At 41.8% G+C, this 26442-nt stretch overlaps 1 pseudogene; it reads left to right on the top strand.

Annotated features, from left to right (window-relative positions):
* The window catches only part of LOC115863917 (importin subunit alpha-1 pseudogene), a 113220-nt pseudogene extending 92817 nt beyond the window's left edge, over positions 1-20403 (top strand).
* The last annotated feature ends 6039 nt before the right edge of the window (positions 20404-26442 follow it).

The following is a 26442-nucleotide window of genomic DNA, read 5'->3' as shown; positions in this document are numbered from 1 at the left end:
TGACCAACCTTCCCCCCAACACAGTCAAGTATAGCAAAATAAAAAGTATACTGGGTTAGCTGTGGAACTGCTAACTGCATGGTTTTTTAACTTAACTTCTTTCTGCCCAACACATCTCATCTTTCTCTGAAGGGGACTGGCTTATCTTTGATTCTTTCCAGCTCCAAATTTAAATGACTCTAAGCATTCTAAATGAAACAGACCAAACCCAACTCTGTGTAGCATCATAAAGTGTTGTATCTGTAATTAGCATAGGTAAATACCTGGAATTTAACACTGGGTGTCTGGAATTCTTAAAAGATTCCAGGGAGGGACTTCCCTGGTGGCACAGTGGTTAAGAATCCACCTGCCAATGCAGGCGACACAGGTTTGAGCCCTGGTCCGGGAAGATCCCACATGCCGCAGAGCACCTAAGCCCGTGCGCCACAACTACTGAGCCCTGTGCTCTAGAGCCCACGAGCCACAACTATTGAGCCCGTGTGCCACAACTACTGAAGCCCGGGCACCAAGAGCCCGTGCTCTACAACAAGAGAAGGCACCGCAATGAGAAGCCCGTGCACTGCAACAAAGAGTAGCCCCCGCTCGCCGCAACTAGAGAAAGCCCACGCGCAGCAACGAAGACCCGCTGCAGCCATAAATAAATAAAAAAGGTTCCATGGAATCTCATAATTTCTGAGCAGCATGTGAAGATAAATAGGGGATTCTTCATTTATTCATTTACTCATTTATTCAACAGATGTTTAGAGAGGACCTAGAATACGCTAGGCTCCATAATAGATGCTTGGCATATAAAGATGAAGAGGATGTAGTCCCAGGGGAGCTATGATCAAGCGGAGGAGGGAATTACAATGATAAAGGCTGAAGAGAGCAGCATGGGGAGTGTCCATTTAAGAAGGCTTCACAGAAGACAGGACATTTGAGCCTGGACTTGAAAGGTGAACAGGATTTTACCAAAAGAGGGATGGAGAAATTGGGGTGGAGAGGAAACCCTAGTAAAAGGCTTGAAGTTGAGCAATGATAACTTGATACTGAGAAGCTAAGCTTCTGGAATATATGGTGTGTTAGGCAGAAACAGAGCTGGGCAGATAAATTGGGGTTAGATTTTATGCCAAGCCAAGGAGTCTGGTTTTTATCTTCTGGGAAGCTTGCGTACAGAAGGGAGACAGGGGAGGTTTAAAAGCAAGGGACTGACATGACCAGAGCTGTTCTTCTTAATTTTTAAGATCACTTCTAGGAAATTCCCAAGAACCGTTAATGTTTACTCATCTCAAAGTTAGGGTTAATTGTATGAACTTGGGGAGTCTATGTTTTGAGGCCTTAACCATTTTGCAGTTAACACACAGTTGACTGCTCTCCCTCTATTTGCCTATGACTATCTGATGTCTGAAGAGTTGGGAAGCATAGAATAAACTTATTTTTAAACAGTATGTTAGCTGTATTTTTAAGGAATATGTACAATGTTTTCCTTCAAATTCCAGACATCTTTTCAGGTGGAAAACCTGTACATTTAAAGCAACGGGGTTCAACTGTGGATTGGAAAAAGGTATAATAAATACAGTGTCCCAGCTTGGATAATAAATGATATGGTCCCCTTACCTAGTCTGGGGCATCACAGGTCTGTGGCAGAAGGAAAGAAAACATGGTGGAGCTGCAGGATGGCTCTTACAGCTTCTGCTCAGATGCAGCACGTGTTACTGCTGCTCATATTTCATCAGTCAAAGCCAGCCACAAGCTTGCTGAGTCCTGACTTCAATATGCTTCCTCCTGAGAAAGACACTGAAAGTCACTCGGACAGCCACCTAAATACGGATAGAATGTACGCTGATGCAATGCATACATCGGTATCCACATCTAGATATAGATCTCAATTATTAAGAAAGGTCTTAATTAGTTTTTAAACAATGAAATCAGGACCAGTCATTTTCCATTTGCTCTTGGCTACATCGCATCAATTTGCTGGCCCTGCTCTGTATTTCAGACTGCTGATCCTTGTAAAATACGTCCCTCGGGCTTCCTTGGTTTTGTTTAGGTTTGTTCAGTAGTAGGGTCTGGCTGGAGACTGGAGGATGTGAGGAGAGGCGAAGCGAGGCTATTTCTCCCTTCTCTTTCTCTGCTTCTGGCCACACCCCTGGCCACTGCTGTGTCCCCTCCGGAGCTCCAGCAACCACCAGGCCACCCTTCCTGTTGGTCCCAGCTGCCTATGAGCAGCCGTCACTTGTGGGCTCCCATCTTTGTCTGCCCAACTCCCGGGATGAGAGTGGCTTCTACAGTTCCCAATTTCCAGTCGCCTCACTCTTTGCTCCTTTATCTTTTGAAACACCTTTTGTCATATTAAATCCCCTCTGTTGAATGAACCCTCCACTGGCGTGGGTTCTATTTGCCCAGTTGGATGCTGTATAATACAGGCTCCCTTTGGTTCTGCATATTATTCGCCCTTCTCAAGCTTGTCTAGTAGATAGAAACTTAAGTAGTGTTTACTTTAAAAGTAAATGTAACAGGGCTAGCTGCAGACGTAGTTAATATGGTTAACCTCCTTTAAACCTCATATCGCAAGGCGAGACCCACAGTGGTTTTCTTTGGTTGTTGTTCTAGGCTCCACATCTGCAACAATATAGGTGTGTGGCACAAATGAATATCTTAATATTTAAAAAATAAATAAATATTTTAAAATACTTACAGGTTATTATCCCCTTTAAAAACATAGTAGGGCATAACAAGGGCAGGGAATTCATCTGAGAGCAAACAAGCAAATGATTGGCCCAGGTTCCATCCCTCAAAAAACAAGATAAACCTGTGTGTGTGTGTGTGTGTGTGTGTGTGTGTGTGTGTGTGTGTGTGTGTGTGTGTGTGTGTGTGTGTGTGATTAAGCTATACATTTGCATGTAGATATTGGCACTTACCTTAACATGCAGGTATACATACATGCATACACATGGCATTTATAAATTCATATACATAGATATGCATACAAGTGCAGACGATTTAACTATTTTTAAAGGACTATGGTCCTTTAGTAGTCTTTAAAGAGTTTATTTAAATGTAATGATCAAAGCCAAAGGATGATTCATTTAAAAGCTCCTATGTTGTGTATCGAATTTCTATTGATTGTTTTGATACAATAATGGAAGCAAATTTTAAATTTGGAATGGAGCAGATAGAGACACTGAAGGAAAAAGACTCGATGGCATCCAGACAGAAGTTTTCGCCAATAAGAAGGGAGTGAATGGGCAAGTGACAGCCTTGGAGACGGTGGAGTCACGTGACGTTTCCCCTGAATTAACTAAGGGATTTGGCTTCAAGGTCTATGGGGGAGAGGGGCGGGAAGGGTTGGTCTCTAGGGAACAGTTTGGTCCTCCTGCCTCAGTCTGCTACTGGTCTAAGTCACCAGCAGGCACGGCTGCTGCTGGGGAGGTCCAAAGGGACACCTGAGGGGCTTCTGATGGTCCAAAGGGACACCTGCGGGGCTTCTGATGGTCCAAAGGGACACCTGAGGGGCTTCTCTCCGACTATTGTCAGCACTGGGCAGGCCAGGAGCACAGGAAGCAGAGCGGCAGCCGTTAGGGTTTTCTGAGTCAAGATGATGGCAGGTCCCTTTGAGGGACATGTGCTAAAGAGGAATCTAGTGGCATCGGGTCCCTGATGCGTCTTCCTGTGGACTTCAGAGATAGACTGGCCTGAATTCAAATCCCAGCTCAGCAACGTACCAGCTGCATGAGCTTGCGCACATTATGCAGTTTCTCGAGCCACAATCTCTGCCTTCATATAAATGGACAGGAATATGTATACAAAATGTCTGGTTCATAAAAAGCACACAGTGATGCATTATTTTTTATTATTGATAATAATAACTGTTATTCATATTGCCGTGTTTGTAAAATGCTTGCAACCACTTGGGAATATAATTACACACCCCTGCTTTTCTGCAGTGGTAGAGGAATGCTTTAATCCCCTTTTCTCACGATACCGGCTAAGAAATGGAAGCCCCAAGAAGGTAAATAACTTGCCCCAATTTACTCCTTACTTGCTCAGCTAGAGAAAAGTAAACACAGAACGGTAGCCCATTCCATGGCCCTGTCTTCTAAACCAAGATCAACAAACATTCCAACTGGGTGTACCTCTCCCTGCTCACCCCCTTTACAGTGACTTTCCCAACAATGGTGGCGAAATCCATGAAGAATGCATCACATCAGCATCAAATCTTTTTCCTTTCCCTCATTAGAGTCTAACTCCCTGCCTCTTTTCATCTCTTGTTTTCATACCACTGCTTAATTCTTTTTCTCCCCTGAATCTCATTCTCCACTCACCCTTCATTCAATTCTCTGATACACTGTGCCTATTAGTTTATTTTTTAAGTCACTCAACAAACACGTACTGAGCACTTCTGACACTGGAGAATAATCGCTTAAGGAAATACCAGGGGCTCAAAACCTACGAAGGAAATGAATTTGTAAACAGAAATTGCAGTACCCGTGCTCAAGAAGGGGACAGAAGACCACGGGGGCCCCACGAACCTCCCACCAGCAGGAGGCAGTATAGCAAGGTGGTCGATGGCACAGGCTCTGGAGTCGGAGGCACTGGATTTGAATCTCAGCTCCCTCCATCCATGTGTGCCCTTAGGGTAACTGTGTGGACTCAGAGGAGGAAGTGTATTTTCCTCCTTTGTAAAGTAGGAATAATCATAGTATCTGCCTCAGAGGGAGTGCGGGGAGTAACAAAAACTTTTAAGGATTAAATATTTAAAACTATTTACAAGTTGTCATCTCCCTTTAAATATAGAGCTGATCAGACTAAGGACAGGGGATCCATCTGAGAGCACATAGTAAGCATTCCATCAAAGTGCCTTCTTGTTTCCGTAAGAAGGAGAGTAAACAGAGATTTGAATCGTCATTGAATAGCCAGGGTTTAGGTTATTTATGAAAAAGGATCAGGATCTCTCCTCTTTCTTCAGCCAGAGCAAAAATTTCATAGTTCTGCTCCAAACCCAAATGATGACTGTGATCAAGAGAGGCTGAAGAACTGACCCTGAGGGTGGTTGATGATCGACTCTGTATGGAGGGTGGCCTGCCAGAGCTGATGGACGAAACTTGTGCAAATCCCGCATCTTACAACCTGTGTGGTCCAGCTGTGGGCTGAACAAAGAGCAGCATGTGTGATGTGAGAGCTTTGAATAGAGCCCGAGACTGCATGTTTCTCTGTGTGGGAAAATGGTTTACTCAGTGAATACCTGATTTCTTTCTAGCATCCTTTCCTACTAAGGAGCATAGGGCTGAAACCATGAGGATATTTCCCTGCCTTGCTGGCTCTATTTCTTGGGCAAGATGAGCTTATCATTTTCTATTCAGCTCCCAGCTAATAGAGAAGTTCCACAGGCAAAAGCAAAAACACACTGACAAAAAAAATCATGATAGCCGGAAAAAAACACGAATGTCCTCTGCCCTGCTCCACTGTTCGAAAAAACGAACTTTCTGGAAAAGGGACATTGGATTAATTCTTCAACACTTGCAGATTTCAGCTAAGGGGAATCTGTAAACTCTGTTAATCTGTATGTATTCTATGGTCGTGTGTGTGTGTGTGTGTGTGTGTGTGTGGGTGTGGGTGTGTGGGTGTTGGTGGGGACTGGTTTAAAGGCAATTGCTGTAGCTCAGACAGGGTGGGAACTCATTTTTGTTTGGAATCAAATGTATTCAGAGCTGGATCAAATGAAAAACTTTATTCAGCATTTTCTGAAAGAAGCCATGCAAGGTCTCCCGTCTCAGCATCTAGGACCACAAATGCCACTGAAGTCACATAAGCTGTGTCCATGCACACATATATGTAATTTTTAATATTCCCCCCATGACCAGAATGGATTTGTTCCATTCAGTGGGAAGCCACAACATTTATTACATCTCTTTCTCAAATAAACCTCAAAGCTAGCATTTCATCTTTCCTCATGTAATCATCATAAGGTAGAAAATGAAATTTTCCAAACCTAAAAGCATGTTGCTAAGAGCTCCAGGGCACTGCATGTCACTTCTTACTTTGATGTGTTCGAGGATGACAAAAAAACATGAGAAAGGAAAGAAAAGAGAAAGATGCCCTGCATCTTCCTTAGGATTTTCAGAAAGCTTTTTTTTTTTTTTTTAACTCTTTATATAGTGACAAGATGGAGCTGATTAAAAGAAGACAAGGAAAGTGTTGGTGCCAGACCACTTCATTCCAGAAAGGCATGCAAGAACTCCTGTCAGAATCAGGGATGATTTCACAGCCCCTCTTGCATATTAATGAACTACAAGTAACCTCAGTTTAGTGGTGCAGATGCAACATTTCAGGAGCCGTGCCAGGATTCAGCGATAAATGCCAGCTCCAGGGGAAATACATTTCATGATAGAATTAGGAGATCAGCCATCTGAGACGTCCACAGAAATCACCCCCCACCCTTCGAAATGCAAGGGGGTTTCTGGGGAGCAGGGCGCTGGTGGCGTGCTGGATGCGGGGTAGACGGGGTTATTTATCTGAATCTGGTTCCTGTACATTTGTTCCATCTTCAACTCTTCTGATGCTGCCTATGTCCTCAAACAACAAATCAATCCACCAGCCTAAAGGTCAAGTTCAGGTGAACTGATTAATTTTGCTGCCTATTTTTCCGGTGTGATTTTTAAAAAACTGCTTAAACCTCGAATCCTCTTGCTTTAGAAGCAAAACATCTCTTTTCACCGAGCTCATCCTCCTGCCACTGCCTGTCAGGCGCTTTTCTTTCCCGACTTCCTACAACCTGTGGTTTGCAGACAGAAGACACCCTCCCAGCAATTCTCTTCTCTCCCAGCGTTCGTCCAGAATTTGCTGGATTCTCAACCCCTTGCTCACTCATTCCCCTTTGCCCCGTACGCAGAGTACGACCGTTACTTCGTCTGTGCTCACCATCTGTTTCTGAAATTCCTCTGATACAGAAATCACATGACAGTTTGAGGTGCAGCCATCTCAATACTGCAAGGTTTCGCTTGGCAGGGTTTGGAAGGGATGGCGGCTGCATGGTTCTGCCTTACGACACTGACCAGCTAACGTGGTGTGATAGCCAGCTAGCCCTCTAGAAGGACCTTCAAAAGCAGCTGCTGGCTCTCTCAGATGTTTCTGTGAGACTGAAAATAGAGAATAAAGCTGCAGCCTTCATTTTCAGCTGAGACCCAGGCTCGACTGCAGCCAAGAAGAGAAAACACGGATGGAGCTATGTTCTGGGATGTCACGTAAGGAAAGAGCATCGCCGGGTTTGACTCAGTGGCTCTCTTGGTCAATCCTTGCCACCACAACGCCGCATAGGAAAACACTGAGATTCAGCAGCTTAACACAATTATTCTTTCTTGCCCAGAGGCCCAGATCAGCTGGGGGTCGGCTGACCTTGCCTGGGCCTCCTCCCTGGGTTGGCCTCCAAGCTGCGGATTACGTCCAGGTCTGCTCCACGTGTCCGTCCTCCTCTTGGACCAGGGGACTACCTCTACCAGGTTTATGTTCATATGGTGATGGCAGAGTGCAAGAGGAGAGATCCAACTGTGCTTGGGTCATATCTGCTAACATTCCATTGGTCAAAGCAAGTCACGTGACCAAACTCGAAATCAAAGGCAAGGAAGGATAGTCCCATGCTTAAGCCCAGGTTCAATGGGGATCAGAAAGCAGTCTTCTCCCATGGAGATAGGGAAGGGGTAAAAACAATTAAGTAATAACCTATGATCTACCACACTTACTGTGGTGGACAGATGGGTGTCCTTCCAAGTACCCATTTCTTCTTTTGGTAATGACTTTGATTTTCATACTGGTATCTAATTTCTTAGTGGTTATACCTTTTGGAGAAACTGATGCTCAGTCAGGTTCTACAGATTAGGTCTGTAGATCAGGCTTATGTTCCCAGCATAATCTTGCCCCTGTCCACAATTATAGGTTTAACAATAAACTCATGATCCAATGTGGACCAATTAGAATGGAGGATACATTTGCTAGGAGCTCCTGGAAAACAGGCTTTCTTCTCATGCTGTGGGAACTACTAGAAGACATGCTGTCGGCAGCGTGGTTACAGGAGGGCTTTTTGCAACTGCTGGGCTGTGATGATGAAGCTGGCACACAGAGGAGGATGTACGTGAGATAACTGCAGGAAAATCAATCCGTCCCCTAATCAATCCTAACCTGAAGCTCACACAATTTCAGGGTTTTTTAGTTAAGTCAGCTACTACATTACCTGATTATTTATTGAGTTTTCAAATCACTTGCAATTACACTACTTTAGTGAATTCACTCTCTGGGTGACTTTGGGATACTGGCTGTGTGTGTGTGCATGTGGGTGCACATGCGTGTGCGTCTGGTTTGTATGGTGTGATATTAATTCCTCTGCGCCTCGGATTCCTGATCCACAATATGGAAATAATTGTCGTATACAGTAATGGGATAGTGCATGTCAAGGCCCTAGTACACAGCAGGTAGCGCCATCCCGCACATTCCTGCAGGCTGTTCCCCAGATAAGAGAACGGGGGGGGGGGCACTGAAGACAGAATCAATTCACCAAGCCCTGTGCCTGTGGAGCTACCGCCAGCAAGAGAGGATGTCTTTTTCTAACTTTCCCCAAATCCATGGGTTAGCAGAGGCCCTGACAGAAGACATTTAACAGACATCAGTTCCTTATTTCCCCATCTGTAGTCATTACTTCTTTTGACAGAAAACAACAACCGCATTTTCTGTTGTTCAGCAATAGGATTCTTAAGGAATGTTGCAAAATTTTTATTGTTTCTGTCTTGAAAAGCAGTTGATTTCACCCTTATTCTGTGGTCACTTCTTTTCCCTATTCCTTTCCTGAAGCTCATTTCTTTTCCCCTCTGTTGTTTCCTATCTTCTGCTTTCCACTAACCTCCCCCTTCTGGTCCCTTCCTTTCTTTCTGCTCCCCAGCCTCTGCCTGTTTTTGCCTCCCTCTCTTACTCTAGGAAATGACTTCTGAGGACATGGCCTTTGCAACCTCAGGGTCTCTTCATGTCAGAGCTGATAGGCATTCTCCAAGAGCAATGCCTGGAGTGAGACATATCTGAACACTAATCCTGTTTCTATGACTTTGGACATACTAAGGTCTCTGGGCCTTGCTTTTCCCCTCAGTAGAATTGGTCTAACTCAGGGCCGGTGTGGAGGACTCAGTGAAATAATGTGTGTCAAACATCTGAGCCTACATAATGAATCAATAAGCTGTAGCTTCTTCTCCTTCTAGCTTCGCCAATTAAGGTCATAGCTGTACATGCCAAGCCTGGAGTAGCCACCAAACATTCAGCATACAGCAGTCGCCTCTGACTTAAATAGAACAGCTGCTGATGCCATTATTTTCCTGCCTTAGCTTTCTTCCCTATAAACAAGTCTTCACCTAATTGTTTGAAGAGCTGAAACATCTCTTGTCCAAACATGGACAGAGAACATAGGGGTGAACACTCCAGTTCATGGCTACTGAGAGAATTCTGGGAACGCTTCCCGCATGCCCTCAGGCAGATGGTTGGCCCACATATATTTCAACAACACAAATTAATGTAAAACATATTCATGTATGTATTAATTAATGCTAATGTATTCACAAGAGATTTGGATAACGGGCAGTCCATTTTGACACCTCCCTCCTAATCCATTCGCCTTAAAGAGACTAAATCTTGCTTAATTTTTGGCTCAAACAAGTAGATCTCCCGTGATTTGGGGCGCTTGCTCTCTTCACACTCCCTATGGCCACCTGCTGGCTATCTAAGAATTACTCTAATTGGTAAAAAAGCCTTCCATACTGTAATTAGATGAGAGGAGAGATGGGGTCTGTGCAAATACTAGACTAAATTAGCACTTGAGTATGAATGAATATGTGTCTCAGGGAAATATGATAAAAATAGGTATAAGAGTAAATTAGTAGTATTTGAAGAAGAGGCTGAAAATGAAGGAGTAGTCACTTGGGATGGGAGGGGGGCCCAGAAAGGGAAGGGGAATCCAGGGGTGCAAAAGGCAAGCACGAAGACGTTAGAAAATTGCCCGGAGTCAGATCTTTGTATCTTGAAACAGAAGCTGTGTTCTGAGGAATTTTTTTTTCATGGAGTAGCATGACACAATTTAGGCAAGGTTGAATTTTAAGGTTGATTTTGTCACCGCTGTTTTTTAAAACTGAGTTGCCTTCAGTAGAGGAGGATTTTCCTTAGGGAATTATTTAATGGTAAGGCTTGAATATAGAGTTTAGAGACTAATAAAGCCTCTGCCTTCCAAAAGTTTACAGTCAAATTTGGATAACTATGGAACGAGATAAGACAACTATCAAAGGCAAATGTATCTAACATCCTGCTTTCTTCTGACCCTCCCCTTCTGCTGGCCTCATCTCTGAGGGATACGCAGGTCTTTGGGAATTGGGTTGTCAGAGCTTCTGTTACTGGGAGGTATACAGTTAAATAGGAAGCCCGTCCTGAACCTGGAGGAGTTAACACTCTGCTTTCTTACTCCCTATTGTCATTTCTCTGTTCAAACTGGAAGATTTTCACTCTAGAAACAAACTGCGTAACCCACGATGAAATCATTAATACAGGGGATGAAGAAGAATAAAGGCCAAATCTGGAATGGATACCAATGAGAAAAGCAAAATAATCCCTTCCATTTTCCTGTGCTGGGCAGTTTTCAAAGCCCTTTCAGAAGCATCATCACAACTACCCTGTGGAGGCTTCAAGGTGAGCGGTAGAGTCCAGGCTGACATTCAGATAGGTTTCTGCTTCTGTAAAATCAGGAGCTTTGAGAAAGTAGTTATTGTGACAGCACCTCCAGGATGGTCTCCGTATCACCCACCTCCCAGTATTCATGCCCTTGGGTAATTCCTCCCCTTGCACATGGGCAGGATATAGTGGCTCTTAAAGACTAAACCATGGCAGAAGTGATGGGATATAACTTATGAGATTAGGTCATAAAAAGACTATGGCTTCTGTCTTAGGAACTCTCTCTCTCATCCTCTCTCTCTCGGATATTTTCACTCTGGGGAAAGAGAGCAGCCCTTTTAGTGAAGAACTGATGTCTCTGGTCAAGAGCCAGAGAGGATGGGAGGCTGGGCAATATCCACGTGAGAGAGCTTGGAGGCAGATCTCCCCCCAGGTGAGCCTGAGGTGACTGCATCCTGGGATACCCTGAGCCAGAGGGATGAGCCAGAGGCATTCGCCTGAGCTACTCCAGGATTCTTGACCCACAGAAACTGTGAAATAATAAACATTTGTGCTTCTCAGTTGCTGAGCCTTGTGGTACTTTGTTATGCAGCTATGTATAACTAAGATAATTGCCTTTTGTCTTTATAAACTATGCTTTTTTTTTGCTTGTAAAACTGAGATATGCTTATTATTAAAACAGAAAAATAAAGAAAATCAAAAATACCCAGCAGTGGTAACCAAGAGTTTATCAATACTCTCCACAGGGTAGCCAGAGTGAACCATTTAAAATGTGAATCATATCAATCCATCCCCTGTCCAAAGCCATCCAATGGCATCCCATTCCATTGGAATATAATCTAAGGTTCCTACAGTGGCCTCCAAGGCCAATATGACACCCCTGCTGTCCCTCTGATCACATCGTGTTGCTCTTTCCCTCATTCACTGAGCTCTAGCAAGCCTAGCCTCTTGATACTTAGCAAGTCTGTCCTGCATACTCTTGCTTTGTTTTGTTGAGTTTTATTTTTGACAATTAGAAATTGTATATATTTAAGGTATACAATGTGATTTTTTGATATACGTATACATTGTGAAATGCTTACCAAGTCAAACTAATTAACATATACATCATCTCCCGTAGTTACCATACGTGTGAGTGTGTGTGGTGAGAACACCTGAGATCTACTGTCTTAGCAAATTTCAAGTATACAATATATTATTATTAACTGCAGTCAACATGCTCTATATTAGATCTCCAGAACTGATTCACCTTGTAACTAAAAGCTTATGCCCTCTGTTCAATACCTCTCCTTTTCCCCCATTCCCCTCAGCCTCTGACAACAACCATTCTACTCTCTGTTGCTATGAGTTTGTTTTAGATTTCACATATAAGTAAGATCATATGATACTTGTCTTTCTGTGGCTTATTTCACTTAGCATAATGTCCTCCAGGTTCAAATATCCATGTTGTTGCAAATATCTGATAAGGGGTTAATATCCCAAATATATAAGAAATTCATAGAACTCAATAGCAAAAAAACACAAAAAACAAATAACCCAAATAACTAGATTAAAAAAATGGGCAAAGGACTTGTATAGACATTTTTTCAAAGAGGACATACAAATGGCTAACAGTATATGAAAAGATGCTCAACATCACTAATTATCAGGGAAACACCAATCAAGATCATAATGAGATAATAACTGTTGGTGAGGATGTAGAGAAAAGGGAACCCTTGTGCACTATTGGTGGGAATGTAAATTGGTGCAGCCACTATGGAGAACAGTATGGAGGTTCCTCAAAAAATTAAAAGTAGAGCTACCATAGGATCCAGCAATCCCACTTCTAGGTATATATCCAAGGGAAGCAAAATCACTATCTCAAAGAGATATCTGCGCTCTCTTGTTTATTGTGGCATTATTCACAGTAGCCAAGATTTGGAAGCAATCATATATGTAAATGAATAGACAAAATGTGATATATACTGGGTGTGTTTATTTTATTCTTGTATTTGTGTCTTTTAGAAAAGTGAATAATCAGTAAGTGGCTTAAGTTTTGCAATAATAGCATTTGATACTCATATCTATCTATGTATCTATCTACATATATATACACATATATTATATTTTTTATATATATATATATATATATATATATATATATATATATATATAATTAAGCCTTAAAAAAGCAGGAAATCCTTCCATTTGCCACATGTCTCAAGTGCTCTTGCTCCAGGGTCATGTGCTCACTGTTTTCTTTGCTGAACTGTTCTTCCCCCAGATGGTCACATGGCCTACCTCCTCATCACATTCATCTCTCACATGTGACCTCCTTAGGTCCCTGTTTAATTCTTACTTCACAGAGACACTTTCCCTGGATACCCCGTCTAAAATAGCTCCCTTCACTTACTCCCTCCATGCTTTATCCCTCCTCATAGCATTCTGTCATGTTATTTGCTGTTACTTTTTGTGTTATTGTCTATCTCTCTCCCACTAGAGTGTTGGTTCTCTAGATGCAGGGATTTTGTTTTGTTCACTGCTGTTTCCTCAGTCCAATAAATATTTGTTGAATGAAATTTATGAATACTATGATTATTGACTGTATTTCCTTTCATTCTTTACTCTCTCTTTTTCTCCCTCTACAAAGGTTTCAGATTTTTAGGTAGTTTATTTCTACAAGCAGAAAATAAAATATATTTTAGAAAGATAAAACTACAGTTTTCAGATCGTTAGAATCCTTAGAACACAATTTCTATACAGTATTTTATCACAGGGACAGAAATTCCTGAACACATAGGGATGGCATAAAAAACCCAGCCAAGCTTTCTGAGCTTCCGTGTCCTCATCTTGAATACGGAGATGCCTCAAACACATGAAATGAGACAGGGAACTCACTTTGCACAGGGGCACACAGTGAGAAATCAATAAATGGGAAAGAAACAGGGATCTCATATCAGGAGTTTCAGGGAGTATTGTAAATAACAAAGATATTTATTCTAGGTTTCTTTGGAAGAGTGTTTACAAAAAGAAACACACATGGCAAAGTTCTTCTTTTCCCATTCATCTCCTCATATCTTCTGTCCCCCCTTTTGGTCCCATATAGTCCCCTCACTGATATAATATTTTTTCTCCTTCTTTTCTTTCAATGTAAATCAAGCTATTTCCTCCACAACTTTAGATGTAGGCCTCCCACCCTCAACTCAGTAATTCATTCTGGTGAAAAATATTTGAGGACTGGGGAGGGAGAACAGGAAGGAAAGACTTGAGCAGAATTTTCCTGGGATTCAGGCAGGGTTTTTGAAGTAGGAGACAGAAAAAGACACTGAAAACTCACATGTTAGTATATATATATTTTTTTCTATCATACATTCATTGTAATGTATTTAACTATTCCTAATTATTAGACACTCAGTTTCAGAGCTTTTGCTCTTCTAAATATTGCTGTGCTGAACATCTTTGTATGTTCCTTACTTGCAATTCTGATTATTTTTCTAGGATGATGTATTAGTTGGGGTCCAGAAAGGAAAAAGAAGGCACACTTAAATGGGGCAACTGAGGACTATTTTAAAAAGTGTGAGCAGCATTAAAGCATCAAGAGCTGGTGAACAGCTGGGAGCTGTCACCACCCCAGGCCCAAAGGGGCAAAAAGAGGGAGCAGTAACTGCAACTGAGAGACAGAAGCGGAGCTGAAGCTGTGCAGGTGGCTGGAGTTGTAGGAGGTGGCCTCCCACGATAAGCTGTGGCCTGCACTAGAGGAATCAGCCACTCCTAACGCGTGGCCTTGCCAGGGAACTATATGCTCCCACTTTTCTCTCCTCCCATTCTCTGATCTCCTGCTGGAGATTTCCATTGGCTGAATCCAAGTAGAAGTCAGAACACTAGGGAGCCCATGATGCAGAAAGGAAGAAGGGTGGAGAATAGATCTGGAGGACCTAGTAGAGAATATCCATGAGAGTAGGACCTCTAGAACTGCAATTTCTAGGTCAAAGGGTAAATTAGGTTTAACGTGTTTAACATATATTGCCTTAGATTTTTAAAAAAATACAAACTTACTTTCTATGATAGAGGCTTCTGTATGTTTACCAAAATCTATTTCCTAGTCCCTCTGGAACAAAAAATAGCCTATGTTTCCCAGCCTGCCTTGCAGGTAGGTGTAGCCATGTGACTGACTTCTGGTCAAGAGGTTATAGATGGACGTGATAGATGCCCCTTCCAGATCTAAATCATAAAAACTTCCTATGGGCGATCCTTCAGCCTCCTTTTCCTTCTTGTCCATTTAAATAAAAAGATAACCATGGTGACCTTGGCTATCATCTGTTGAAGATGGTAGAGCTACAATATGGCAGATGCCTGGGTCTTGCTGTTTAGAGGAGGGCTGCTGGAGACACATGCACTAAGACGTTAGTGAGCCTAAACTTGTATGTTGCTATATCACTGTAGCAGACACTTCTGCTACCATACGCCACAGTCCTGCATCTCTTCCGCCCACCTGTGATTTCTACTGCTGCTGAGATAAAAAGTTCTATAAAAACTCGGACAGGCTTTGTGTTGGTTGTATCCCACCTCAAATATACACTGAGCATCTTTCTACATTTTGTCCGGGGGACTTCTCTGCCCCTGCAGGAATCTACTTGGCCTACATACAAGCAAATGCATCATGGATAAGCAAGAGTATTAACATCCCCAGGAGCAACCCTCAAACAATGCGGACAGGAGTGGGTCAATAAATGCTCCAGTTTCCACCCTTCAGAAAGACAGTTGTAGGAGGCATTCAATACACAATTCCTGCAGAACTGAGCCCACAGCAGTGGCCTTGATAACACATTTCATAGTGTGCTTTCCTTCTTCCCTGTCTCTCCTTATTCCTTCATTTTTGTCTCCTGGGATCACTTTCCAAATAAACCACCAGGACTCAGGTCCTTGATGCCTTCTGCTTTTGAAAGAACCCAAATTAAGGCAGACATTGATAGTTCCATGTTTATCTATTATAACCCCTAGAATTATTGTAAGAAATAACGTAAGTAGTATCATTTAGCAGGATGCTGTCATAGTAACATTTAAAACATGGGCATTGATATAGAGGTCAGGGAAGAGCAGTGAGGAAACTGATATTGGAGACTGGAAAAAAAAGATGTATTATGCAGTGACAAAACACTTGGTAAACTGTTGTCTGTGATGACTTGGAAGAACACACTATATGTTACTGAGACTGTAGCTTGAAGGGAAGTGGTTGTCAGAAATCAGTGCAATGGAATATGTTGGCTTTTATTTTCTACTTTTAGCAAATTATTACAAAAAAAAGATAACCATGGGTGAATGGATAAACAAAATATGGTATATATATACACAATGGAATATTATTGAGCCTTAAAAAGGAAGGAAATTCTGGTACATGCTACAACACGGATGGACCTTGAAGACATTATGCTAAGTGAAATAAGCCAGTTACAAAAAAGACCAAATATGTAAAAAAGGATTCCACATAGATGAGATACCTAAAGTTGTCAAATTCATGGAGACAGAAAGTAAATGGTGGTTGTCAAGGGCTGGGCCAAGGGAGAATGGGGAGTTAGTGTTTAATAGGTACAGAGCTTTAGCTGGGGAAGATTAAAAGAGTTCTGTGGATGGATGACGATGATGTTTGTACACAATGTAAATGAAGTCAATGCCACTGAATGGTACATTTACAAATGGATAAGACGGGTAAATTTTGTTGTGAATATCTTTACTACAATAAAAAAGGAGATAACCTCAGAATGGAATTGACCAGTTTCCACACAGGATAAAAGGGATTAGAGAGTGCAGACATTTGGTACCAAAGGTTGGAAAAGCTATTGCTTCTAATACTAAGCTGTTGATCCAAATACTAAGAGATAAGCATGGAAAAGGATTTATGCAACAAAGGCCCAATAAAACTCAGCCCTGTGGCAAAGATCAGATTGAGGGCTTGGCCTTCTCACCTGTACCATAATTCTAGACAGCTTTAAGAAAGTCATCACTGAAATCAGAGAGGAAGAGAGGGGTGGTGATAAAGCAAAGAAATAAATCAGGTCTGAAAATCATGATTAGGAGAGAATTTTGGGTATGGTTACTGGTACATGAAACTGAATGGAAGCAAATAGATCAGAAGTTGATTATGTGTCTTAGGGTACAGTGATTGCCAACGAAACCACAAACCTGGACTGAAAATCCCTTTAACTATGTGAGGCTTAAAACAACCTTCAGGCATCCACATTTATACCAGCTTGAAGTGTGCAGTGAAAACTGTACAGCCCTGAAGGACCGTTTTTTCCTCAATAGCAACTTTGAAAATGGACAATAAAGAATTCTCAGAAGGCAGAGCCAGAAGCCAGGAGCAATGTGTAAGAGAGTTGCTCCCAGAAAGCAGAATCAGTGGTATGTGTTCCCATTCCTCCACGGGAGTACTGATGGTTTTCATCCTCTCCCTGTCCCACCATTGAGTGGGTGTGTTGGGATGAGATGAAGGAGAAAATGACTTGTCTTTTTAATTCAAAGCCTGCTGGACCACAGGGAGTCCCATCTAGACGGATGGCATGGACTGTGTGTATTCTGGAGACGCAGAGCTTTGAAATGGGTACAGCGGCTGGTTGGGACTTCTGAGTTGTTTCTCAAAGTTGTTGCTGGGGAGGAGCAAGTGTGTTCTTTGTGTGAGAATGAGAGTCAAATGGAAGAGCTGACTGTGGCCAAGACTTCGATGTGTTCACCATCACTTGTTTTCCTTCATACTGGGTACACAACTAGACTACATTTCTCAGCTTCCCTTGAATCTAGATGTGGCTAAGTGACAGAGATCTGACCAATGTGGATGCAGGAAAAACTGATGTATGTGACTTCCAGGCACGGCCCATACGATCCTCCCAGGGGGTCATCTTTTCTCTTTCTGGAATGCAGGGATGGGTACATCTCCTAGGAAAAACTTGGGATTCACTTGTTGAAGATGGCAGAGCCACAAAATGAAGAGGGTCTGGGTCTCTGAATCACACTTGAAAAAAATGTATCCCATCAGGAACAACCTTACTGGGCTGTGATAAGAGTAAGAAATAACTTTTTTTGTGACAGCCACTAATTTTACTTTTTCCTGTACCAGGGACTAGATTTACCTCTACTGACATACTACTATAAAGATAATATATGCTTGAATATAGATGATTTGGTGAAGTCAGAAAGTAAAAGGAAATAAAAACTCTTTTTCCACTCCCCAGAGTTAATCACTTTTAATATTTTAGTGTGTGTTCTTACTAACATTTTTTTCTATGCATTTATTTTTGCATAAAAACATTCATACGTCTTAGGTGGAAATATTATGAAGAGAGTTTTGGTGATAGAAAGTATTTCCCAATCTGGATCTCTAATTGCTCAGATTATTCAACATATGTTTTAAAAATGTAAACTCCAGGGCTTCCCTGGTGGCGCAGTGGTTGGGAGTCCGCCTGCCGATGCAGGGGACATGCATCCGTGCCCCGGTCCGGGAAGATCCCACATGCCGCGGAGCGGCTGGGCCCGTGAGCCGTGGCCGCTGAGCCTGCGCGTCCGGAGCCTGTGCTCCGCAACGGGAGAGGCCACAACTGTGAGAGGCCCGCGTACAGGAAAAAAAAAAAAAAAGGAAACTCCATAGTTGATTAAAATCATTAGCAATAAAAATGAACTTGAAGAGATTTTTCTTATCTTACTGATATTCATACATGCTATGAAGCAAAGAATTGTCTGTTATTTTCACCATTTCACGCTCAGCGAGTAACACAGTGACAGGCAAAAAGAGGCACTAAATAACTATCTGTTGAGTAAACTGACATATGAATGAATGGATGAATGAACGAATGAGCACAATTCTGCTTTAGTACAACAGGAAAAAAGTTGTTCATTAATCATCCTGGCAGTGTCTAAACTATGTAAATAACCATTTTAGATGGGTTGTATCAGTTGTTTTACACATACATCAGAGATGCTAAGATATGCCCTTTGAAGGGTGGAAGGAAGAATATTGCTAATGAAAATATTTCTTCTTCCGTACCACACCATCCTTGGGCTGACCGTGGTGGACGTCTTGAGCGCAGTCGATCCGCAGCCTGTGCGCCCCGCACCGCCTCCTGTGGAAGCTTGAGCCGGCTGTGTAGCTTTCTCCCTTTGTCTCATAACCACGTCCACCAATGAGAATGCTAATTCACCAGCTGCCCGCCTTAACAGATTCAAGAACAAGGGGAAAGACAGTCCAGGAATGAAGCGGCACCGAACAGAAGTTAGTGTGGAGCTCAGGAAAGCTAAGAAGAGTGACCAGATGCTGAAAAGGAGAAATGTCAGCTCTTTTCCAGATGATGCTGCTTCTCCACTGCAGGAAAACCGCAACAACCAGGGCACTGTAAATTGGTCTGTTGATGACATTGTCAAAGGCACAAATAGCAACAATTTGCAAAGCCAGCTCCAAGGTACAAAAGCTGCTAGGAAACTGCTTTCCAGGGAGAAACAGCCCCCTATAGACAGCATAATCCGGGCTGGTTTGATTCCAAAATTTGCGTCCTTCTTGGGCAGAACTGATTGTAGTCCCATTCAGTTTGAATCTGCTTGGGTCCTCACTTACATTGCTTCCGGGACATCAGAACAGACCAAGGCTGTGGTAGATGGAGCTGCTATCCCAGCATTCATTTCTCTGTTGGCATCTCCCCACACTCACATCAGTGAACAAGCTGTATGGGCTCTAGGAAACATTGCAGGTGATGGCTCGGTTTTCCGAGACTTGGTTATCAAGTACGGTGCAGTTGACCCGCTGTTGGCACTTTTGGCGGCTCCTGATTTGTCATCTTAACATGTGCTTACTTACGTAATCTTACCTGGACACTTTCAAATCTTTGTCGCAACAAGAATCCTGCACCCCCCCCCCCCCCTTAGATGCTGTTGAGCAAATTCTTCCTACTTTAGTTCGTCTCCTGCAACATGATGATCCAGAAGTTTTAGCTGATACCTGCTGGGCTATTTCCTACCTTACCGATGGTCCAAATGAACGGATTGAAATGGTTGTGAAAACGGGGGTTGTACCTCAACTGGTGAAGCTTTTAGGAGCTACTGAATTGCCAATTGTGACTCCCGCGCTAAGAGCCGTAAGGAATATCATCACTGGGACAGATGAACAGACTCAGGTTGTAATAGATGCAGGAGTACTTGCCATCTTTCCCAGCCTGCGAACAAACTCCAAAACTAACATTCAGAAGGAAGCTACGTGGACGATGTCAAACATCACGGCTGGCTGCCGGGACCAGATACAGCAAGTTGTACATCATGGCTTAGTCCCGTTCCTTGTTGGCGTTCTCTCTAAGGCCGACTTTAAGACACAAAAGGAAGCTGTATGGGCTGTGACCAACTACACAAGGGGTGGAACAGTTGAGCAGATCGTATACCTTGTTCATTGTGGCGTAATAGAACCGTTGATGAACCTTCTAACTGCGAAAGACACCAAAATTATTCTGGTTACTCTGGACGCCATCTCAAATATCTTTCACGCTGCTGAGAAACTAGGGGAAACTGAGAAACTTAGTATAAGGATTGAAGAATGTGGAGGTTTGGACAAAACTGAAGCTCTACAAGACCATGAACATGAGTCTGTGTACAAAGCTTCATTAAACTTGATTGAGAAGTGTTTCTCTGTGGAGGAAGAGGCAGATCAAAATGCCAGAAACTACCTCTGAAGGGTATATGTTCCAAGTTCAGGATGGCACTGCTGGGACCTTCAGCTTTTAGACTGTACATCTGAGGCATAAAGTTGTTTGTTGTGTACTGTGTCTGGTAGAAGTTTGTCTTACTGTTTCTCTACTAAGAACTCTTTACACATGGTTTGTTATTGTAGCACTTTTTACAAAGAAACTATACTTGAACAGTTCCAAACTGTACATACTGTATGAAGCTTCTCCTCTCAATGGGTTTCCTATTTCTATGTGGAATTTCATATCTTGCAGTGTCCTGTAAATAAAGATTAAATACCAAAAAAAAAAAATTCTTCTTCCGTAAGAAAAGAGTGGAAGTAGAAATAAAGAACAGCAGAATACAGGCCACATCCTTGCCCCAGGCTGTAGTATCCACCTGACAATATATCAATATAATTTAAATGGATCTTGAGTTTATAGGCTAAACAGAAAGGTATGACCTTCAAGTCTTTTTATAACTTGAATTCTCCATTCTAGAATTCCTAATATGACTTCATTTCTCCATTAAGCAGCATGAATACTAAAGTAATTTTTTTTAAAGGAAGGCCCTTTTAAATCTGAGGGATTTTTCTCTTTAAAGACAGACTATTTGGGAAAAATTCTTAGGTCACAACTTTCCAAAACCGTAGCTACTGCTCCCATGAATTACTGCATATAACATTTCAGAGAAATTTTAGGTCAACCTGGTTTCTTTCTCCTTTGATGATTCTTTTTGTTAATTTTCCTTATACTTAAAGGGTTTTTCTTCCCCTTATGGTTAAAATGCAAAATTTTTGCCAGAGTTTGTCTAAGTGTGTTTGCCAGTTTTCATCAAATGTGATATGGTGACTTTCAGTTTGTTCATTTGTCTTTTTCAATTCAGGTAGGTTCTTTAATTATCTTAATCACAGACTGATGGTGTGTGGCTGCCTCACTCCAGGGGCCTCCTAAAACCAGAGACTATGTCTTAGCCATATGTATATCTTCAGCCTTTGGCATAGCAGTGATGGGTGACTGAAGTAATGAAGATTAGAGTCACCTGGGAAAATCTCTAGTAAAGGAAGTATCCATGCATTGATAGAATGACATTTTACTGCCTTTGACTTCCACATGATTTCATGGATCTACTGGACCACAATGATTGTGAAACTTTGGTCAGGTGATTTGCTTTAAGTGATGGGATATTAGTAACTGTGATGCCAGCAAAAACCTGAAGAGCATTTGTACATTGATGCTTGCTCTCTTCAGATGCCTAGGGAACCCTGAGACTGCCCTGTGAAGATGGTAAGCTAGAAGCCCACTAGAAGATGCAGTGCCACATGGAGCAATGATGAGCTAATTCAACTTAGGTGCCACCCCTCCCCCTCTAGACCACCTAGTTTACCTACAGCCAGACATCTGAGTGAGATCATTTTTGACCATCCAGCTTCAAACAAACTCAACCAGGCCAGAAATACTTCTCACTGACCCACAAAACTGCAAGAGAAATCCAAATATTTGTTGTTTCAGGCCACTGACTTCCAGGGTAATTTGTTATGCGGCAAAAGCTAATTGATACAGGAAACCACTGAATTATTCTAATTAGAAGGATGACATTAACTGATTTATATTTTAAAAGGATAACTCTGGATAATATATTCTTGGGAAGTGGGTCCAAGAATGGAAACAGCAGTTAGGAAGCTATTGCAATAATCCAGTTGAGTGATTTAGTGGGTCTGTTCCAGGGTGACGGCAGATCTCTCTCAGAGGAGAGAACTGAATACACTTAAAACATAGTCTGAGGAAGAATTGGTTTTGAGGAATTGTTTTGTCCAGAGAGAAAAATGGTAAAAAACACCCTGCAATAAGAACTAGACTCATACTTCTAAAGAGGTGTACATGATTCTAGAAGACAATGGAGCAATGCCTACCAATTTGAAATGAAAACAATTTTGAAGCTAGAATTTTGTACTTAACCAAACTATCAATCAAACGTGAAGACACAATCCAAGCATTTTCTGACACGCAGAGACTCAGAATGTTTGCCTTTCAGGCATACTTTCTGAGGAATTCATTGAGAAATTAGAAGTTTTTACACCAAAACATGAAGATGTAAGCCTAAACGAATCCAAAGTCTGCTCCAGAAATGGTTTGTTGGCTCTCAGCTACACACTGATTTTCCATACTCTCCTGTGTATTTCTGGACCTGAGAGCCTGAAAACTACCTTTTTGAGACTCCATTGTTAGCTGGGTTCTAATTTATTTTATCCTGTGGGAGAATTTTGAATGCAATTAGAAGGTAGGAGGAAGGTAGAAGACCTTGTGATTCTGGCAGTGGCTTCAGTAGCTTTAATACAAGTGCACCAGCCATGTTGGTAGAACTTCCAACAGCATCTGCAGAGCATATGTTCCTAGAGCATCAAGGTATTGGAGGCTATGGGCTTCTTCTCAGTGGTAGAGGGAAGTGTGGACTCGGGTGTTTCTGCAAGGGCGGTGGTGTTTACTGCAGTTACTGTCTCTGGGTAATACCACCTTCTTCCTCTTACTCCTTCTGTCTTTCCAATACTTTAGTAATGAATTACCTCAAGAGGAAGTTCATTCCTCCCTGATTTAATTAACTAGAGTGGTTTCTGGATTTTTTGGCCTGGGAACTGAATGATAGAGTCCAATGAAATGAAATCATAGTCTGAAAGACATTTGAATAAGCCCTGAAAGCAATCGATCTGTTTTATATAGGAAGTCAACAAGCTCTGAGTACCCTCAAGAAAAAGAATGGAGTCATTTCTAAGCTTAGAAATGAAAGTTTAAGGAATATGATAAGGAAGCCATGTATTTCTTCTCTGAAAGCTAAATCCTTATCTATCTTAATACGAAGTCAATGAATAATTCCTAAAGTCAAGGAATCAAGGAATCCAGTTACTAGGGTGATATTTAGAGTTAAGTATTTTGGAAGATGATCTTCTACGTAGCAGAATTGGGGTTGGGCTGGGTCAAAACGGATGTTATATTGTTGTTTATTAGTAACTCTATACTATTTTAATGATCAGGTATCACTTTGAAACAACACATTATTTTAAAGAACACTGTATCAGGGAAGGAGGGTAGCCTCATGACATTACTGTTTATATGTCTCGTAACTGAAACATCTTCATCTATAGAACGAAGGAGTTGGATTAGGTAATTTACAGTCTCAAGCTATAAAATACTAGGTATCTTTGAAGCGTGGAATGCGTCCCTCCTAGAAAGAGACTTCTGAAAGTGTCTACATTCCTACATCTTTTTTCTAGCTGAGGATCACACTTAGAGACAGCCATCCAAAATACTGAGTTTTAATCATGACAAAAAGAGTATAGTCAATGCAGGAGATATTTATGATAGACCTCTGAGAGTACTAAGTTCCAGAGCTGTCATTCGTTAAATTAGAAAAAATCTAAATAAGGATCACTAATAATTCATACCATGTAATTAGAGATAGGCAAAGCCCACATATGTACTTTAAAAAGAACAAGTCTATACATTGACACGGTATATTAAAATGGGGGGAGGGATAAATTAGGAGGTTGGGATTAGCAGATACACACTGCTATATATAAACTAGATAAACAACAAGGACCTACTGTATAGCACAGGGAACTATACTCAATATTTTGTAATAACCTATAAGGGAAAAGAATCTGAAAAGGAATACATATATATATATTTATACATATATATATATTTTTATATATATATATATATATATAAATATTCCTGTGTGGTATACCTGAATCACTGTGCTATATACCTGAAACTCAATATATATTGAAACACAATATTGTAAATCAACTATACTCCAATTCCAAAATAAAATAAATAAATAAATAAACTAACAAAAAACCCAAAGTTTCCTGAGCGGAGCTTTCTTTCCTGAAGTTCAGGGTGACAGAAGGAAACATTTTCTCCCCTAAAATGCCTGCATAGGAAGCACTGATAATGTTTAATTGTATATTTTATTAAAAAATGATGCATATATAAAATACTAAAAAGGGCTGATATCCACAGCTTCATCACTTATTATTTTTTCAGATTCATTAGATATAAAATTTCCCCCCAAAATTAAAATTTTCACTCTATTATTTTTTTCATGCCCTCTTAGTGATTATTCTCGCAGAGGCCTGCCAAGTTATCTTGAGCCATTCAGCTCGTTGGCAAGGCAGCTCTGTCCATTCATTGAACCCCACAGGCAAGGAAACTATTCCCTTTTCTTCCATCTGCCACATCCACTTTGAATCTGGTGGGTAGTAACCATCCCTTCCAAAATGGAAGCCACCCCCCTTCAATCTGTAGGTTGTCATTATATCCCATTCCATAATACTATGCTCTTGTCATCAGGGGTCCTTATTTGATATAACATGAAACAGTAGCAAAATCTATAAAAGGACTTGCCATTAACTTAGGTACAGTCAGCTTGGACCAGAAAGCATCCACTGACCAGATGGCCCCTTGAATGTGTGCTTGCATCATCCCAGAAAACTCCAATCATCTTAATCATTTTTGACTTAAAATATAGTAGGTAGTTGTACTTATTGCCCAATCCTTACAAGAATAAGTATAGCAGCTTTGTCTCTGCAAGGGACTCTTGCCATCATGGTGTCTGCTTTTTCTGTTGAGAAATTATTTCTTTCCGTGCTGGGGAATGGCTTTTTCTTTAAGCATGTGTTATCCTTTTTATGTACATGCACATATGTTTGCGCATCTACACGTGTGATGTTGTTCTGCAAATTCAGGGCAACATTTGCCTCAGTCAAGTTCATTGTATCTCAGGGTCATGCACGTCTCATGCAAGGCCTCCTTTTCAATACCGTCTTTTATTTTCTAAGTGCTGAGAGGAAAATGAATGCCTAATGTATGGCTTTGCTGAAAGGTTAGCTGATCCCTGGACTTGGCTTAATTTTTCATTTGCTCAGAGCAAGACAAATTAGTAAATGGTAGGTATTTCTCTGCCAACAAACCTTCTCGGATGTCATATCTGCTGTTTGATGCTGGTGTGTTTCTTATAACATGATTGCTATAGAAAATGTTGCTATTAACTTTGCTGGTAAACCCTGTAGCAGCGACTTGGGGAGTAGGTACTTTACTCCCTAGGTTCTGTCAGTGAGGCATCTCTGCTCAAGATCCCTGTTGAAGTTTCTTCGTCCATCCTAATCTCCCACATTCACTCTATGTCTCAATTTGCTGTCCCTTTCACAGCACCCCTGCCATTGCTTCAGGTCCTTACCCAGTGGCCATCAGCATCAATAGATCTGTGCTGTTTAGTGATCGTGCAGTCAGTTGAAGTCTCTGCATCCTTAGTGGGTGACCAGCAGAAATAGCAACATCTGAGAATGACAACCCTGCAGACATCTTTAGCTAGAGGTGAGACTCCCTCAGCTTAAGGCAAGTATCAGGTGACAACATCTGCAGTCTCCAAATGATACAAATTAGTCATCACCTTCCCTCCCACAAATGTGAGTGGAAACCTTACTTTGGCATGAAGGAATGGCTGGGGTGTGAATTAGGGAGGCCTGGTTCAATCAGATGCTCGACCATCTCCCGACTCACTTGCAAACATCCTGAGAAGTTTGAGGAATTATGTAGGGTCCAAAGTCAAATGCTCTCTCTAGGCAGCATCTTCCTCTCTTGTTAGCCCTGGAGGGGACTTCCAATCTCATATAGTTCTGTGCTATGCTTCAACAATGGAGGGGAGTAAGGTGAAAAGACAGGATGGAAGTCGTGCCCTGCTGGAGCTATTGAGCCAAAACTCAAGCTCAGGCATTCGAACTCCTAGACCATAGTCCTATCTCTGCGCCACCTTGCCTCCTTCATTGCTCTTTCCCATCCCTCAGTGCACAGAGCAGTAAAGAACCCATTTTCAAATGTTTACCAGTCCTTATCTGCATTCGACAATTAAGGGTGGAGTAGGTGCCTTCAGCGAAAGACCCTCAAGCTGCTGTCTTTTGTACTTTCATAGAACTCTTCTGATCTGGCCACTTGGAATTGAAAGGAAACAATGGCATTTGCCTTCAGGGAATTCTTGATGGACATCTTCCTTTTTGGTGCCTACTGGGTGAAAACCTGTTGATTGCTTAACTGAAGGCAA

The sequence above is a fragment of the Globicephala melas genome, chromosome 6 (assembly GCF_963455315.2).
Source record: "Globicephala melas chromosome 6, mGloMel1.2, whole genome shotgun sequence".
In the NCBI taxonomy this organism is placed as follows: domain Eukaryota; kingdom Metazoa; phylum Chordata; class Mammalia; order Artiodactyla; family Delphinidae; genus Globicephala; species Globicephala melas.
Note: the sequence above shows the minus strand (reverse complement) of the source record. Positions and strands in the feature narration are given on the sequence as shown.